This window comes from Pan paniscus, chromosome 15, assembly GCF_029289425.2.
Source record: "Pan paniscus chromosome 15, NHGRI_mPanPan1-v2.0_pri, whole genome shotgun sequence".
NCBI classification, from domain to species: domain Eukaryota; kingdom Metazoa; phylum Chordata; class Mammalia; order Primates; family Hominidae; genus Pan; species Pan paniscus.
In genome coordinates this window covers 57,513,590-57,530,660 of record NC_073264.2, presented here as the reverse complement: position 1 = coordinate 57,530,660, position 17,071 = coordinate 57,513,590, and the positions used below count along the sequence as shown (strand labels likewise).

Genomic DNA, 17,071 nt, shown 5'->3' with positions numbered 1-17,071 from the left:
CAACTCAACATGCTAATAGCCCTATGGTATACATACATGTGTTCTCTGAGCCATACTTTCATGGTCCTGAGCCACCCATAGCCACCCACTATCTGCATTGGGTCTGTAGACAACACACTGATTCCCTCTGGTGCAAAGAAGGAGCATAATAAGCAAGGCCCATTCCTTAGCAAAGAAAAGCAGTTGAATTCGGTGCAATGAAGACAAATTGGCCATAAACTCTGCAAGCCACGGAGGTTATTTCAGTTACTAAATGATTAAAGTCTCTAATCTCTGGAGCGGTGATAAAGAACACCGGAGAAGGGGGCTGGGTTTTTGATGCCTGGGGAAGGTGCAAAAACATCTCTCTTGAGACCATGCCAGAGGAAGCCCACCCCATAAAAGAACCACAGATAAGTAAGACATCATTAATAAATCAATGACAGGAAAATGAAAATGGAAGCAGATGAATCAGCCAGCAGATCGGGTTGTAGATGAAAAACAGCACATCTGTTGCTGCTGTCGGTGCATTAACAAATAAGTCTGCTGGATCAGATGGTCTTTCACGCTAATACTTGGAATAATGAAGCTTCAAGAGCGATTAAATCATAAATCAATTTTTAAATGTATCTTGTAACTCCCCCAAACAACAGGAGGCATATTTTTCCTTGCTTGAATTCTTTTTGGCAGGCATCGGAAGGTGCAGGGATAAAAAAACGCTGCCTCATTTTGGCTCTGCTGTGAGGTACAGGCACACAGCTAATTTAGTGTTTAGCCTCACGATTTGATTCTTACCAGCTAAAGGCACCGAGCTGTGCTTCATCTATATGTTAAATCCAAGCCAATGCATTTCAGCCTGAGCAGTACCCACCCGTCTTCTTGTCCAAGACAGCTCGGTTCTAGTGCCTGTTCCTCTTCATGCAGCTATTGATTTACATTTTATTTTGTTATTTTTGAAGACTTCAGCAAAATTAGCAATTGAGGTGGTGAAGTATTTTTCTCCTTTGAAGCATAACTCCTTTTCTTCTATACTGAAAAAAAAGTTGCTTCTCTCTAATGGCAGAGTGGCCTGGTTGTAGGACATTAAGGATGGACATGAGTGGTTAATTTGGCAAATTCTACATCCATGTCCAAGAGGAAGAGATGTGCTCTCAACATAATTTTTTACTTAAAAATGTTGGGACAATAAGGAAAGAGAAAAGGGAAAGGTTCAGGCTAAGAGAGGCAGACAAGGCCAGAAAGGACATAGGGTCACAGATCAGAAAAGGAAATCAAGTTTTGCTCCAAAATTTCTCTGAAAAGCAGAAAATCCTGTGAACTGACCAATAAATGAGTTCTTACTGAATAAGACAAATGGGGAAGAAATAGGAAGAAAGAAGGAAAAAGAAAGATGTGTAAGAAGATGAGTAGAAATGGTGAGAGGAGAACCCAGGATGAGGCAGAGGGAAACCAGGCCATATTTCCTCTCAGCGCACGGCCTTTGCTCCACATTACACCTCCTAACCAGCCCGGGGACAGTTGCACTCCAAGGAAGCAAACTGTTCCCTTCTTCTTCTTCTTCTCCTTGAAACACAATGGCTCTTTCAGGAAACAAACAAACAAACAAAAGCTAGGAAGAAACTATTTTGTTTACTTTGTCACAGAAAACAGGCTACCCTTGGGTCAGGAGATAGGGTATTCTGAGTTCATTTAGAACAGCCAGCAACACCCATGTTTGGTGAGAAGATGCCAAAAAATTATACCAAGTGGAAACTTTTATGTTAATTAATGAGTGACAATCAAATAAAACGATCAAGTCTCATACAAACATTTCCAGAAATAAGCACAAAGGTAGACAGAGGCTGGTTTTTTTTTTAATCATTGTAGGATCTGACAATATAAACTTTTCATATTAGATATTACCTATATACAATTAGAATCCAAACCAATTGGAAGATTCCATGGTCACCTGATAACTTCAAATGAAGATATCCAGAAAATTTAGGGACAGGTGATATCCTATAAACCAAGGTTTCTCAAACTTTTATGTACCTACAACTATCTGAGGATCTTGTGGGAATTCAGATTCTGGGGAAACATTTCTGGAATGGTAGAGTAATGACCTCCAAAAATAGACTTTTCCATAAGAAGCAATAAACATCCTGGCAAAAATAGTCAAAATCAATTTTTTTCAGAATTGTGGAAATTAGCCAAAGGTATACAACACTCTGAGGTGCATTTCTTCAAGAAAAGCAGCTGAATATTGGTAAAAACAGCAAGCTTTGTGACATTCTAGCTTGCCCTATCCCCATTCCCTTCTCCACAGTTTCCTAATAGTCTCAAAAGTGAACAGCCTTACAGCCATGGTAACTGTAAAAACAGCAGCCTAGCAGTTACTGAAGGAAGAAGAATGGGTTTGGAGCTTAAGTCTAAAGACACTCAAGATTCAGAAACAAATAAGTGAAAGGAAGGAAGAAGATCTGCTATGCAAACAGTAACCTAAAAAGAGCTGGAGTGGCTATAATATTAACAGAAAAATCGACTTTAAGACCATTGTTACTAGAGATAAAAAGAAGATTTTATAATCACAGAATGACCATTCCATCAGGAAAACATAACAATTACAAACATGTATGTCCCTAATAACAGAGGCCCAAAATACATGAATGATTAATAGAATTGAGGAAGAATTAGATTCAGCAGTAATAGTTGTAAATTTCAATATCCCACTTTTAATAAGGGATAGGCTGACAAGGCAAAAGATCAACAAGGTAATGGAAGACTTGAACAACACTATAAAACAGCTAAACATAACAGAAATCTATAGCACACTCCACCAAACAACAGAACACACGTTGCATCAAGCAAACACTCAGCATTCCCCAAAATAGAACACACGTTAGGCTATAGAAAGAAGTCTCAATAACGTTAAAGAGATGAAAATCGTAGAATCTTCTATGACACAATGGAATGAAATTAGAAATCAGTAATGGAAAGAAATTTCAGGAATTCACAAACGTGAAAATTAAAAGACACACTTCTAAATAACCAATGAGTTAAAGAAGGAATCACAAGGGAAAGGAAATAATGCTTTGAGATGAATAAAAGAAAACCACAACATATCAAAACTTATGGAAGGCTGCTTGCCTTAGTCCATTTTGGTTGCTATAACACAATACCACAAACTGGGTAGATTTTAAGCAACAGAAATTTATTTCCCACAGTTCTGGAGCCAAAACAATCTTGAAAAAAAAATAGGAGGATTCATACTTCCCAATTTTGAAACCTATGACAAAGCTCCAATAATTAAGACAGTATGGTACTGGCACGAAGATAGACTTATAGATCATTGAAATAGAATTGAAAGTGCACAAAGAAGCTGTTAATTAATGGCCAATTGAATTGTGACCGAAGTGTCACAGCAATTCAATGAGGGGACGAACAATCTTTTCAACAAAGGGCGCTAGAACAACTGGATAGCCACAGGCAAAAGAAAGAAGTTGATCCCTTTCCTCACGCCATATATAAAAACTAACTCAAAATAGATCAAAGACAAAAATGGAAATACTAAAACTACAAAAGTTTTTTTTAACTATTAGTTTCAGGGGTACATGTATAGATTTGTTATATAGGTAAATTGCATATCATGGGCACTTGGTGTACAGATTACTCAACACCCAGGTAATATGCATAGTATCTGATATGTATACCCTCACCCTCCTCCCACCCTTCATCCTCAAGTAGGCTCCAGTGTCTGTCATTCCCTTGTTTGTGTCCCTGTGTACTCAATATTTAGCTCCTATTTATAAGTGAGAGCATGCAGTATTTGGTTTTCTGCTCCTGCATTAGTTAGCTTAGGACAATGGCCACCAGCTTCATCCATGTTGCTGCAAAGGATACGATCTTGTTCTTTTTAATGGCTGCATAGGCTTCCATACTGTCTATATACCACATTTTCTTTATCAAGTCTACTGCTGACAGGCCATTAGGTTGATTCTACGTCTTCACTATTGTGAATTGTGCTGTGATGAACATGCATGTGTATGTGTCTTTAGAGTAGAAAAATTTATATTCATTCCTTTGGGTATATACCCAATAATGGGGTTGCTGGAATGAATGATAGTTTTAAGTTTGAGAAATCACCGAACTGCTTTCCACAACGGCTGAACTAATTTACATTCCCACCAGCAGTGTAGAAGTGTTCCCTTTTTTTTCCTGCAACCTTGACAGCATCTGTTGACTTTTTAATAATAGCTATCCTGATTGGTGTGAGACGGTAGGTATCTCATTGTGGTTTTGATTTGCATTCCTTTCATGATTAGTGATGTTGAGCATATTTTAATATGCTTGTTGCTTTTGTGTATGTCTTCTGAAAAGTGTCTGTTCATGTCCTTTGCTCACCTTTTAAAGGGATTGTTTTTGGCTTTTTAAATTCCTTATAGATTCTGGATATTTGACGTTTGTCAGGAGCACAGTTTGCACATATTTTCTTCCATTCTGTAGGCTGCCTTTTTGCTCTGTTAATAGTTTCTCTTGCTTTGCAGAAACCCTTTAGTTTAGTCCCATTTGTCAATTTTTGTTTTTGTTGCAATTGCTTTTGGCATCTTTGTCATGCAATCTTTGACAGGGCCCTTTACAGAATAGTATTTCCTAGGTTGCCTTTCAAGGTTTTTAAAGTTTTAGGTTTTACATTTAAATTATTAATCCATCTGAAGCTCATTTTTGTATATGATGTAAGGAAGGGGTCCATTTTCAATCTTCTGCTTATGGCTAGCCAGTTATCTCAGCACCACTTGTTGAATAGGGAGTTCTTTCCCCATTGTTATTGACTTTGTTGATGATCAGATGGTTGTAGGTGTGTGGCATTCTTTCTTGGCTATTACGTTACATTGGTTTGTGTCTATTTATGTACCAGCAGCAAGCTGTTTTGGCTACTGTAGCCTTGTAGTATAGTCTGAAGTCAGGTAGTGTGACACCTCTTTGTTCTTTTTGCTTAGGATTGCTGTGGCTGTTCGTGCTGTTTTGCTTTCATGTAAGTTTTAAAATAGTTTTCTAATTCTGTGAAGAATACCATTGCTGGATTGATAGAAATAGCATTGACTCTAAATTGGTTTGGGCAGTATGGCCATTTTAACATTATTGATTCTTCCTATCCATGAGCATGAAGTGTTTTTCCATTTGTTTGTGTCAAATCTGATGGTTTGAGCAGAGTTTTGTGATTTTTGTGGTAGAGGTCTTTCATCTCCCTGTTTGGCTGTATTCCTAGGTATTTTACTCTTTTTGTGGCTATTGTGAATTGGATCACGTTATTGGTTTGGCTCTCACCTTGGACATTGTTGGCATATAGAAATGCTACTGATTTTTGTACATTAATTTTATATCTTGAAACTTTGCTGAAGTTGTTTAATCAGATGTAGGAGCTTTTGGGCAGAGACTATGGGATTTTCTAGGTATAGAATTATATCATATGCAAACAGAGACAGTTTGACTTCCTCTCTTCCTATTTGGATGCTTTCTTTCTCTTGCCTGATTGCTCTGGCTAGGACTTCCAGTACCATGTTGAATAGGAGTGGTGAGAGTGGGCATGTTCTTGTCTTGTTCTCAAGGGGAATGCTTCCAGCTTTTGTCCATTCAGTATAATGTTGGCTGTGGGTTTTTTGTAGATGGCTTTAATTATTTTGAGGTATGCTCCTTCAGTGCCTAGTTTTTAAGGATTTTTAACATAAAGGGATGTTCAATTTTATCAAGTCTTTTCTGCATCTATTAAGATGATTATGTGGTTTTTGTTTTTAGTTCTGTTTATGTGATGAATCACATTTATTGATTTGCATATGTTGAACCAAACTTGCACCCCAGAGATAAAGCCTACTTGATCATGGTGGATTAGATTTTTAATGTGCTGCTGGATTCAGTTTGCCAGTATTTTGTTGAGGGTTTTGGCATCTATGTTCATCAACAATATTGGCCTGAAGTTTCCTTTATTTGTTGTGACTCTGCCAGGTTTTGGTATCAGGATGATGCTAGCTTCAGAGAATGAGTTAGGGAGGAGTCACTTCTCCTCAATTTTTTGGAAAAGTTTCAGTAGGAATGGTACCAGTTATTCTTTATTTGGTAAAATTTGGCCATGAATCCATCTGGTCCTGGGCTTTTTCTGGTTGGTGGGCTTTTTATTACTAATTTGACTTCAGAACTCCTTATTGGTTTGTTCAGAGATTCAGTTTCTTCCCAGTTTAATCTTGGGAGGTTCTTTGTTTCCAAGAATTTATCCATTTCTTCTAGGTTTTCTAGCTTGTGTGCACAGAGGTATTCATAGTTGTCTGAAGATTTTTTGTATTTCTGTAGGGTCACTGTTAATGTCCCCTTTGTAATTTCTGATTGTGTTTATTTAGATCTTCTCTTTTTTCTTTATTGGTCTAGCCAGAAGTCTCTAAATCTTATTTATTCTTTCAGAAAACTAACTCTTGGATTTGTCAATCTTTTATGTCTCAATTTCCTTCAATTCAGCCCTAATTTTGATTATTTCTTGTCTTCTGCTAGCTTTGGGGTTGGTTTGCTCTTGTTTTCCTAGTTTCTCTTGGTGTGATGTTAGGTTGCTAATTTGAGTTTTTTTTTTTTTTGGAGACAGGGTCTTACTCTGTCATCCAGGCTGGAGTGCAGTGGTATGATCGCAGCTCACTGCAACTTCTGCTTCCTGGAATCAAGTAATCCTTCCACCTAAACCTCCCAAGTAGCTGGGAATACAGGCACGAGCCACTGTGCCCAGCTAATATTTTGTAGGGATGGGGTTTCACTATGTTGCCCAGGCTGGTCTTGAACTCCTGGGCTCAAAGCAATCCACCTGCCTTGGTCTCCCAAAGTGTTGGGATTACAGGTGTGAGCCACTGCATCTGGTCCTCTAACTCTTCACCATAAACTCCACCTTTTAACACTACTTTAGCTATGTCCTGAGATTATGGTATATTTTATCTTTGTTCTCATTAGTTTCAATTTCTTGATTTCTGCCTTAGTTTCATTGTTTTCCCAAAAGTCATTCAGGAGCAGGTTGTTTAACTTCCATGTAATTGTATGGCACAGAGTGATTTTCTTAGTATTAATTTCTATTTCTATTGCACTGTAGTCTGAGGGTATGGTTGGTATGATTTTGTTTTTTTAATTTGCTGAGAATTATTTTATGGCTGCTTGCTGTTTGGTTGATTTTAGAGCATGTGCCATATGCAAATAAGAAAAATCTATATTTTTTGGAGGGGTGGAGAGTTCTGTAGATGTCTGTTAGGTTCTGATATGGTTTGGGTCTGTGTCCCCACCCAAATCTCATTTCAAATTATAATGCCCAATGTTAGAGGTGGAGCCTGGTGGGAGATGATTGGGTGATCATGGGGGTGGGTTCCCCCTTTGGTACTGTTCTCATGTTAGTGTGTCAGTTACCATGAGATCTAGTTGTTTAGAAGTGTAGCGCACTGCACTCAACTCTTCCTCCTGCTCTGGCTGTGTAAGACATGCCTGCATCCCTTTTGCCTTTTGCCACAAGTTTCCTGAGGCCTACCCAGCCATGCTTCCTGTACAGCTTGCAGGACCGTGAGCCAATTAAACCTCTTTTCTATATAAATTACCCAGTCTCAGGTATTTCTTCATAGCAGTGTGAGAATGGACAAATAAAGGTCCCAAATATCTTTGTGAGTTTTCTGCCTCGGAGATCTGTCTAATATTGTCAGTAGGGTGTTAAAGTCTCCCACTATTATTGTGTAACTATCTAAGCCTCTTTGCTGGTCTCTAAGAACTTGCTTTATGAATCTGGTTTCCCCCTTGTTGGATGGATATATATTTAGGATAGTTAGGTATTTTTGTTGAATTGAACCCTTTACCGTTATATAATACCCTTCTTTGTCTTTTTCAATCATTGTTGGCTTGAAGTCTGTTTTGTCTGAAATTACAACATCAATCCCTGTTATTTTCTGTTTTCCACTTGCTTGTTAGATTTCTCTCTGTTCCTTTATTCTGAGCCTATGATTATCATGAATGTGAGATAGGTCTCTTAAGGCATCATACAGTTAGGTATTGCCTTTTTATCAAACTTGCCACTCTGTCTTTTAATTGGGATATTTAGCCCATTTACATTCAAGGTTAATAATATAGGTTTGGCTGTGTCCCCATCCAAATCTCATCTTTAACTATAGCTCCTACCATTCTCATGTTTGTGGGAGGGACCCACTGGGAGAAAATCTTCACAAACTATGCATGCAACAAAGGACCAATGTAGAATCTACAAGGAACTCAAACAAATCAGCAAGAAAGAAACCAAATAATCCCATCAATGAGTGGGCTAAGGACATGAATAGGCAATTCTAAAAAAAAAGATATACAAGGCTGGACCATGGCAGCTCATACCTGTAATCCCAGCACTTTGGGAGGCCAATGTGCATGGAATGCTTGAGGCCAGGAGTTCAAGATGAGCCTGGCCAACATGGTGAAACCCTGTTTTTACTAAAAAATACAAAACTTAGCCAGGTATGGTGGTGCATGCCTCTAATCCCAGCTATTCAGGGCTGAGGCATGAGAATCACTTGAACCTTGGAGGCCGAGGTTGCAGTGAGCCAAGATTGCACCACTGCACTCCAGTCTGGGTGACATAGTAAGATTCTGTCTCAAAAAAAAAAAAAAAAAAAAAAGGAAGGTATGCAAGTGGCCAACAAATACATTCAAAAATGTTCAACATCACTAATTATCAGGGAAATGCAAATCAAAACTACAATGCAATACCACCTTACTCCTGCAAAAATGGCCATAATTTAAAAATAAAAAAATAATAGATTTTGGCATGGATGTGGTGAAAAGGGAACACTTTTACACTGCTGGTAGGAATGTAAGCTAGTACAACCACTATAGCAAACAGTGTGGATATTACTTAAATAACTAAAAGTAGATCTACCATTTGATCCAGCAATCCCACTACTGGCTATCTACCTGGAGGAAAAGATGTCATTATATGAAAAAAGACACTTGCACATGCATGTTTATACCAGGACAATTTGCAACTGCAAAAATATGGAACCAGCCCAAATGCCCATCAATCAACGAGTGGATAAAGAAAATGTGGCACATATACACTATGGACTGCTACTAAGCCATAAAAAGGAATGAAATAATGAGATTCACAGTAATCTGGATGGAATCGGAGACCATTATTCCTAAGCGAAGTAACTCAGGAATGAAAAACCAAGCATCACATGTTCTCACTTATAAGTGGGAGCTAAGCTATGAGGATACAAAGGCATAAGAATGATACAAATGGACTTTGGAGACTCGAGGGGACGGGTGGGAGGGGGACAAATGATAGAAGACCACACATTGGGTACAGTGTACACTGCTCAGGTAATGAGTGCACCAAAATCTCAGAAACCACCAGTAAAGAACTCATCCATGTAATCAAGTACCACTTGTTCTCCCAAAACCTATTGAAATAATAATTAAAAAAGAAAGTGAAAAGACAATAGCAAAGACATAGAATCAACCCAGGTGCCCATCAGCAGTGGATTAGATAAAGAAAATGTGGTACTTATACACCATGGAATACTACACAGCCATAAAAGAACAAAATCATGTCCTTTGCCAAGACATGGATGTAGCTAGAAGCCATTATCCTAAGCAAATCCTAAGTAACAGAAAACCAAATACCTTATATTCACACTTGGAAGGGGGAGCTAAGCATTGGATACACATGGACACAAAGGTGCGAATAGACACTGGAGACTCCAAAAGCGGGAAGGGAAGGAAGGAGAAGGGAAGGGCTGAAAAACTATCTATTGGGTACCATGTTCACTACTTGGGTGACAGGATCATTAGAAGCCCAGCCTCAGCATCATGCAGCTAACTCATGTAACAAACCTGCACGTGTACCCCCGAGTCTAAAATTTAAAACAGAAAGTGAAAAGATAATGCATAGAATGAAAGGGAATATTTGAAGATCATATGTCCATGATCTATCAGGTAGCCTTACAATGCAATAATAAAGAGACATAACTCAAAATTGGTCAAAGTACTTGAATAGACATTTCTCCAAAGAAGATATAGAAATGGCTAATAAGCACAAGTAAAGATAATCAACATCATTAGCCATCAGTGAAATGCAAATAAAACATACAGTGAGATACCATCTCATACCCACTAAAATGGCCATCCTAAAAAAGATAATAACAAGTGTTGGTAAGAATGTGGAGAAATTAGCCGGCATGGTGGCTCACACTTGTAATTCTAGCACTTTGGGAGGCCGAGGTGGGCTGATCATGAGGTCAGGAGATCAAGACCATCCTGGCCAACATGGTGAAACCTCGCCTCTATTAAAAGTACAAAAATTAGCCGGATGTGGTGGAGCATGCCTGTAGCCCCAGCTACTTGGGAGCCTGATGCAGGAGAATCACTTGAACCCAGGAGGCGGAGGTTGCAGTGAGCTGAGATCACACCACTGCACTCCAGCCTGGCAACACAGCAAGATGCCATCTTAAAAAAAAGAAACAAAAGGGGAGAAATTGGGAATACAAAATGGTGAAGGCACTTTGGAAAACAGTTTGGCAGTTCCTCAAATGGTTAAACCTAGAGTTACCATATAACCCCACAACTCTACTCCTAGGTGTATGTATATACCCAGGAAAAATAAAAACATATATTCACACAAAAATTTGTAGATAAATGTTCAGAGCACCATTACTTATAATAACCAAAAATTTGAAACAACTTAAGTGTCCATCAACTGATGAATGGATAAATGTTAAAATATGTTATATCCACACAATGGAATATTATTTAGTCATAAAAAAGAATGAAGTACTGATTTATACTATAGCATAAATGAACCATGAAGACATGCACTACGTGAATGAAGCCAATTAGAAAGATACATATTGTATAATTTTATTTATGTGAAATGACCAGGATAGGCAAATCCATGGAGACAGAAAGTAAATTAGTGGTTGCCTAGGGCTAAGGTAGATTTGGAGAGAGGTGGAAAGGGACTGCTATTGGGTGTAGAGTTTCTTTTTTAGGTGATGAAGATGTTCTAAAAGTGATTGTATTATTAGCTCTACACCTCTGTGAATATACTGAACGTGTTTGAATTGTATAATTTAAATGAGTGACTTTAAACTTTAAATTTGTTTTAACAAATTTAAACAATTTAACAATTTGTTAAACTTTAAATTTGTTCCTGTGAATTATATTTCAATATAAAGCTGTAATCTGGGAGGAGAAAATACCACTACCTAACTCCCTCATACAATGAGAGAAAGAAAAAAGAGAGGATGGGAAATGTAGTCTCCAATGACTGGCATATTCCAAGTTCTATTACTAAAAGAAAGAAAGCAGGATGGGTATTTGTGCACTTAGACTCTGCCACACATCCCATCTCCACCACGTCCTGCTCTCTGACATAGCCTTCATGTGTGCAGATCAGGGCAGAAATTCCCCAGACATCCATCCTATGCTACCCTGGCAGCCAATGTGACTATTTCTCTGAAGGCCCTTCTCCCATCTACTGCAAGTCACCTACCATGGAGTTTACCTACTCTTCCGTGATATAGTTTTGTTTACTCAAAATGGAAAGGACATGTCCTGACTTAGTGTGATGTCTCCTTTAGCCCGTACCTAATGTCCTGGCCTATACAAAGTAGAGCCTGTTCCCTTCTGAGGTGAATACTTCTTTGAAAGAGAAATTTACTCCAAGTTTTTGAGGGCTTAAGTTAGATGCCCTGTGGATAAATTTCCCTGGTATCAAACTCTCTGTTTCATGTCATCCTTTACCACACACTTCTTTTTTTTTTTTTAAATCAAGACAGGGTTTCACTCTGTTGCCAAAGGCAGGAGTGCACTGGCATGATCTCAGCTCACTGCAACCTCCGCCTCCTGGGCTCAAGCGATCTTCCTGCCTCAGCCTCCCAAGTAGCCAAGACTACAGGCACATGCCACCACACCCAGCTAACTTTTGTATTTTTATAGAGACAGGGTTTCGCCATGTTGCCCAGACTGGTCTTGAACTCCTGAGCTCAAAGGATCAGCCCGCCTCAGCCTCCCAAATTGTTGGGATTACAGCCATGAGCCACCATGCCTGGCCACCACACACTTTCAATGACCTTCTACTTTAGGGTGAATTCTTTAGAATTCTTTAGCATCCTAAAGGGGTTGAGAAGGCCTCCAGCTTAATAGGTCAGGGACCTTTACCATTTTATCACCCACAGGGCCCAAGAGGTCTCTGTGCAGGAAGGCTTAAAATCCCTTCCTTCCAATGGTGAGTCCCACTGTATTCTTCGCTACATTTATAGAAGGAAATTTAGTAAGTGTCAGATAAGTGCTTGTTGATCTATTGATTCAGCCTCACCATAGAACTGAGAAAATTCAGTCTAAAAAGAAGTAAAATCGTGCTTAAAGCTTGCACTACAGGGTAGTGTAGGAGGGTTCACCAGGGTGCCTCAGTTTTCCCATTTGTTAAATGAAGATGCTATTTTTGAAGTGTGTGAGCATCTCCAGATAAATGCTAATAACTGAGAAAATGGATTCAGCATCTGACTGTCTGAAAGTGGAAGGAGTTGACAGAAAAGCCCTCCTTCTCTATAGTCAGGCTTCTCTGTAACACGGGAGAGAGGCTGTTTTTCAGCAAGCTCTGGGAAAGAACACAGGGAACTAAGCTGAGAAGGGTAAGTTCATGACTCAACAGACATCCTTTCCTGTACTTTTGCTTTATCTTCTTACTTAAGCAAAGTTGAAATTGTTTCCTTGCTGAGCTTGTTTTTCCAGAGTATTAGCTAATGTGGTAATTGGGATACATTTGTTCCTGTTAAATTCAGGATTTCAAGAAGCAGCTGAATTTAAACTAACCTAAGTGTGATATATAAAGATCTTTAGTGTTCTTTAATCCAGACCATTATTAAACTTCCTGGAATATGGAAAAAAAACAAAATAATTAAATAAACTCACATTGTGTTGTAAAGTCCATTTGCATTGCACATACCAGAAGATCATGCTTGGATGGGTTTTTTTAATTTCTTTACTTATTTCCTTTACTAATGACCTCTGTACTCATTAGAAGGTATTAGCACATTACAAAGACATTATGAAGCCTCGATGGGCGTACATTTGTCCCATATTTAATTTTATTCCTGAGAGTAATGCTCAGGTTTTCCTTCATGCTGGTTTTCTTTTCAGCACACTCTGGTAGTTTGCAAATAAAACAATCAGGGCTAGTTTCACAGGAGTACAACCTATGCAACCACACAGGGTCCCATGTTTAGAAAGTTCCCAGACTTGGAAGGATCACATACTCGTCTTAATGTTCTGCTGTCATTTTTGTTAGTTTATTTCCAAAGAAATTCATTTCTTTGGAGAGCCATTCTCTCTGTGGTTTTAGGTTGACATAAGTGACTCCATTTTGGTACTGATACCCTTCACATCGTCTTGAGATTCTCAATAATTTCGAACAAGGGGCCACATACTCGTTTTGCACTTGGTCCTGAAAATTTTGTAGCTGGTACTAACCACAATACTTGGAATTTCAGATCTCACCTCTGATCATTATTAGCTGTGTGGCCTTGGACAGGTTTCTGAACCTCTCTCAACTTCACTCTCCTCAAACATTAAATTTGAAAGAACAACATCTGTCTCAGAATTGTTGTAAGAATTAGCATTCAAATAAGATAGAAAATACACTGGTGTGTAGCACATAGTTCTAGTAACTAACTCTTATTAATTGCACACTCTGTGCCAGGCACCGTGCGTGCTGTTTACACAGATCAGCTCATTAATTCCTTGCACCTGTGGCTGATGATCAGCAAATACACCATTTGCACTTAGAGGATTTTTATAGCCAGTGTCCATTTCTCACTGGTCCAGCCTCCATTCTGGTTGGTGTCTATGGTGATTATGGTTATCATTACTATTTCTCTCGATGCTCTGTGCAGCTGGTAGTATTTTATAAATGAAAGAATTGAGGCACAGACATATTAAGTAACTTGCCCAAGATCACACAGCTTATAAGTAGACACTCCTTAACTATTAATGGCATAAACTCTAGTAAACAGCAGAGAGAGGTGAGATCTTTTAACTTGAAGTTTAATGTTCTTTCCTTCTGTCTCCAATTTTTTACCCTCAAGGAGTTAATAGTTGAGTGAGAGTGATGTTACATATAAATCTGGCTACTGCACAAAGCTGTGTGCTCCTACCTGTTCAGCCTCACCTGCCAAACACATGCTCTCCAAGCTGCTTGCAGTTACCCTCTCAGGCTTCCAGGCCTTTGATTAAATTGTTTCCTCATCTAAAGGTTCTTCCCTAATTCCCAGTCCTTAGCACTTCCTACCTAATATCTCACTTTCTTTTAAGAATCAACTTAAGTGGTTCACCCCTTAAGAAGTCCTCTCCTCTGAGCACTCTTAGAATTTTACGCATAGTTTTATCATAATGCGTCTCACATAACTTCTAATGCTGGTTTTCTTGTCTGCCTTCCTCCAGGCCTGAAAGATCATTGATGAGCAAAGATGACATATTGCTCATCTGGGTGTCACCAGCACTTAGGAAAGTGTGCCTGACACATAGCTACTATTCAGTACATAATGAATGAAAGTTGGTACCATTTTCCAAGGAATATCAGATGCTCTAATTCAAAGGGGGGAGAGATGAACTCAATGGATAGACACAGCCTTCATAGAGGAAGTGGTCTGCATATTAGGTTTTGAAGGATAGGGAAGACTAAAATAATAGGATTGAGGATACAGGCAGAAAATCCACTCAGATGGAACAGCTTGTGCAAAAGTGGGAATATGGAAGGGTTAAGACAAAGCTTGTTTAGAAAACAACAGGTAGATCATTTGGCCTGGAACATTGTATTCTTATTGAGCAAGGGATCCCCAAACCAAATGCTTCTTGGAACCAGGCTTTATAGCACAATAAATAAATAAAACATGGCCCCATGTGGTACAATAGAAGGGGAAGGGATTGTGGCAAACCGAAAAACACATGCCCTATTGTGAAGGAATTAGTTACTACTTCTCCATGACCAATAATCATGTAAGGATCTTTCGATTTTTCCAGATAACATGAAAATCCAGATTCTACATGTGTGAAATATCTTGATTTTTTTTTACTTTTTATTTTTAAACAATTTTAGACTTGTAGAAAAACTGGGAAAATACTGCAGAAAGTTCATGTATACTCTCCACCCAGCTTTCCCTAATATTGTCAGCTTTCATACCCATAGTATAATTCTCAGAACTATGAGTTAACATTGCTATAAAGAATTAAACTGCAGTGCTTATTCAAATTTCATCAGTTTTCCCCTAAGGTTCTTTTTCTGTTCCAGGATCCAGTCCAGGATCCCACATTGCTTTTAGTGTTGTATTTTTTTGTTGTTGTTTTGTTTTGTTTTCTGACAGAGTCTCACTCTATTGCCCAGGCTGGAGTGCAGTGGCATGATCTTGGCTCACTGCAACCTCGCCTTCTGGGTTCAAGCGATTCCCCTGCTTCAGCCTACTGAGTAGCTGGGATTACAGATGCCCACCACCATGCCCAGCTAATTTTTGTATTTTTAGTAGAGACAGGGTTACACTGTGTTGGCCAGGCTGGTCTCAAACTCCTGACCTCAGGATCCGCCCGCCTCGGCCTCCCAAAGTGCCGGGATTACAGGCGTGAGCCACCATGCCCGGCCTAATTGTTGTATTTCTTTAGTTTCGGTCTTTCCTTGTCTTTCATGACTTTAACATTTTATTTTGTTTTTAATTTTTTTTATTATACTTTAAGTTTTAGGGTACATGTGCACAACATGCAGGTTTGCTACATATGTATACATGTGCCATGTTGGTGTGCTGTACCCATTAACTCATCATTTAACCTTAGGTATATCTCCTAACGCTGTCCCTCCCCCCTTCCCCCACGCCACAACAGGCCCCAGTGTGTGATGTTCCCCTTCCTGTGTCCATGTGTTCTCATTGTTCAATTCCCACCTATGAGTGAGAACATGCAGTGTTTGGTTTTTTGTCCTTGCGATAGTTTGCTGAGAATGATGGTTTCCAGCTTCAACCATGTCCCTACAAAGGACATGAACTCATCATTCTTTATGGCTGCATAGTAGTCCATGGTGTATATGTGCCACATTTTCTTAATCCAATCTATCATTGTTGGACATTTGGGTTGGTTCCAAGTCTTTGCTATTGTGAATAGTGCTGCAATAAACATATATGTGCATGTGTCTTCATAGCAGGATGATTTATAATCCTTTGGGTATATACCCAGTAATGGGATGGCTGGGTCAAATGGTATTTCTAGTTCTAGATCCCTGAGGAATCACCACACTGATTTCCACAATGGTTGAACTAGTTTACAGTCCCACCAACAGTGTAAAAGTGTTCCTATTTCTCCACATCCTCTCCAGCAACTGTTGTTTCCTGACTTTTTTTTTTTTAAATCAAGATACAAAAATTAATTTTATTTCTATGCATTAGCAATGAACAATCCAAAAGTGAAACTAAGTAAAAATTATGTTCATAATAGGATAAAAACACTCAGAAATAAATTGAACAAAAGAAGTGCAAGCCTTGTACACAGAAGACTACAAAACATTGCTGAAAGATATTAAGAACATATAAATTAATGGAGAGACATTCCATATTCGTCGATTAAAGACACTATTATTAAAATGGTCATTCTCGTTCAAACTTATCTGTAGATTCAACACAATCTGAATCAAAATACTGGCACAGCATTTCAACACAGTCAAAATGCTGGCAGGCATGTTTTTGTACAATTTTTTTTTTTTTATTATACTTTAAGTTTTAGGGTACATGTGCACATTGTGCAGGTTAGTTACATATGTATACATGTGCCATGCTGGTGTGCTGCACCCACTAACTCGTCATCTAGCATTAGGTATATCTCCCAATGCTATCCCTCCCCCCTCCCCCCTCCCCACCACAGTCCCCAGAGTATGATATTCCCCTTCCTGTGTCCATGTGATCTCATTGTTCAATTCCCACCTATGAGTGAGAATATGCGGTGTTTGGTTTTTTGTTCTTGCGATAGTTTACTGAGAATGATGGTTTCCAATTTCATCCATGTCCCTACAAAGGATATGAACTCATCATTT

At 38.8% G+C, this 17,071-nt stretch overlaps 1 long non-coding RNA gene across 1 annotated transcript in view; it reads right to left on the bottom strand.

Annotated features, from left to right (window-relative positions):
* LOC134728896 (uncharacterized) overlaps nucleotides 1-17,071 on the bottom strand; it is a 116,894-nt gene that overhangs the window by 13,786 nt on the left and 86,037 nt on the right. The window lies entirely within an intron of this gene.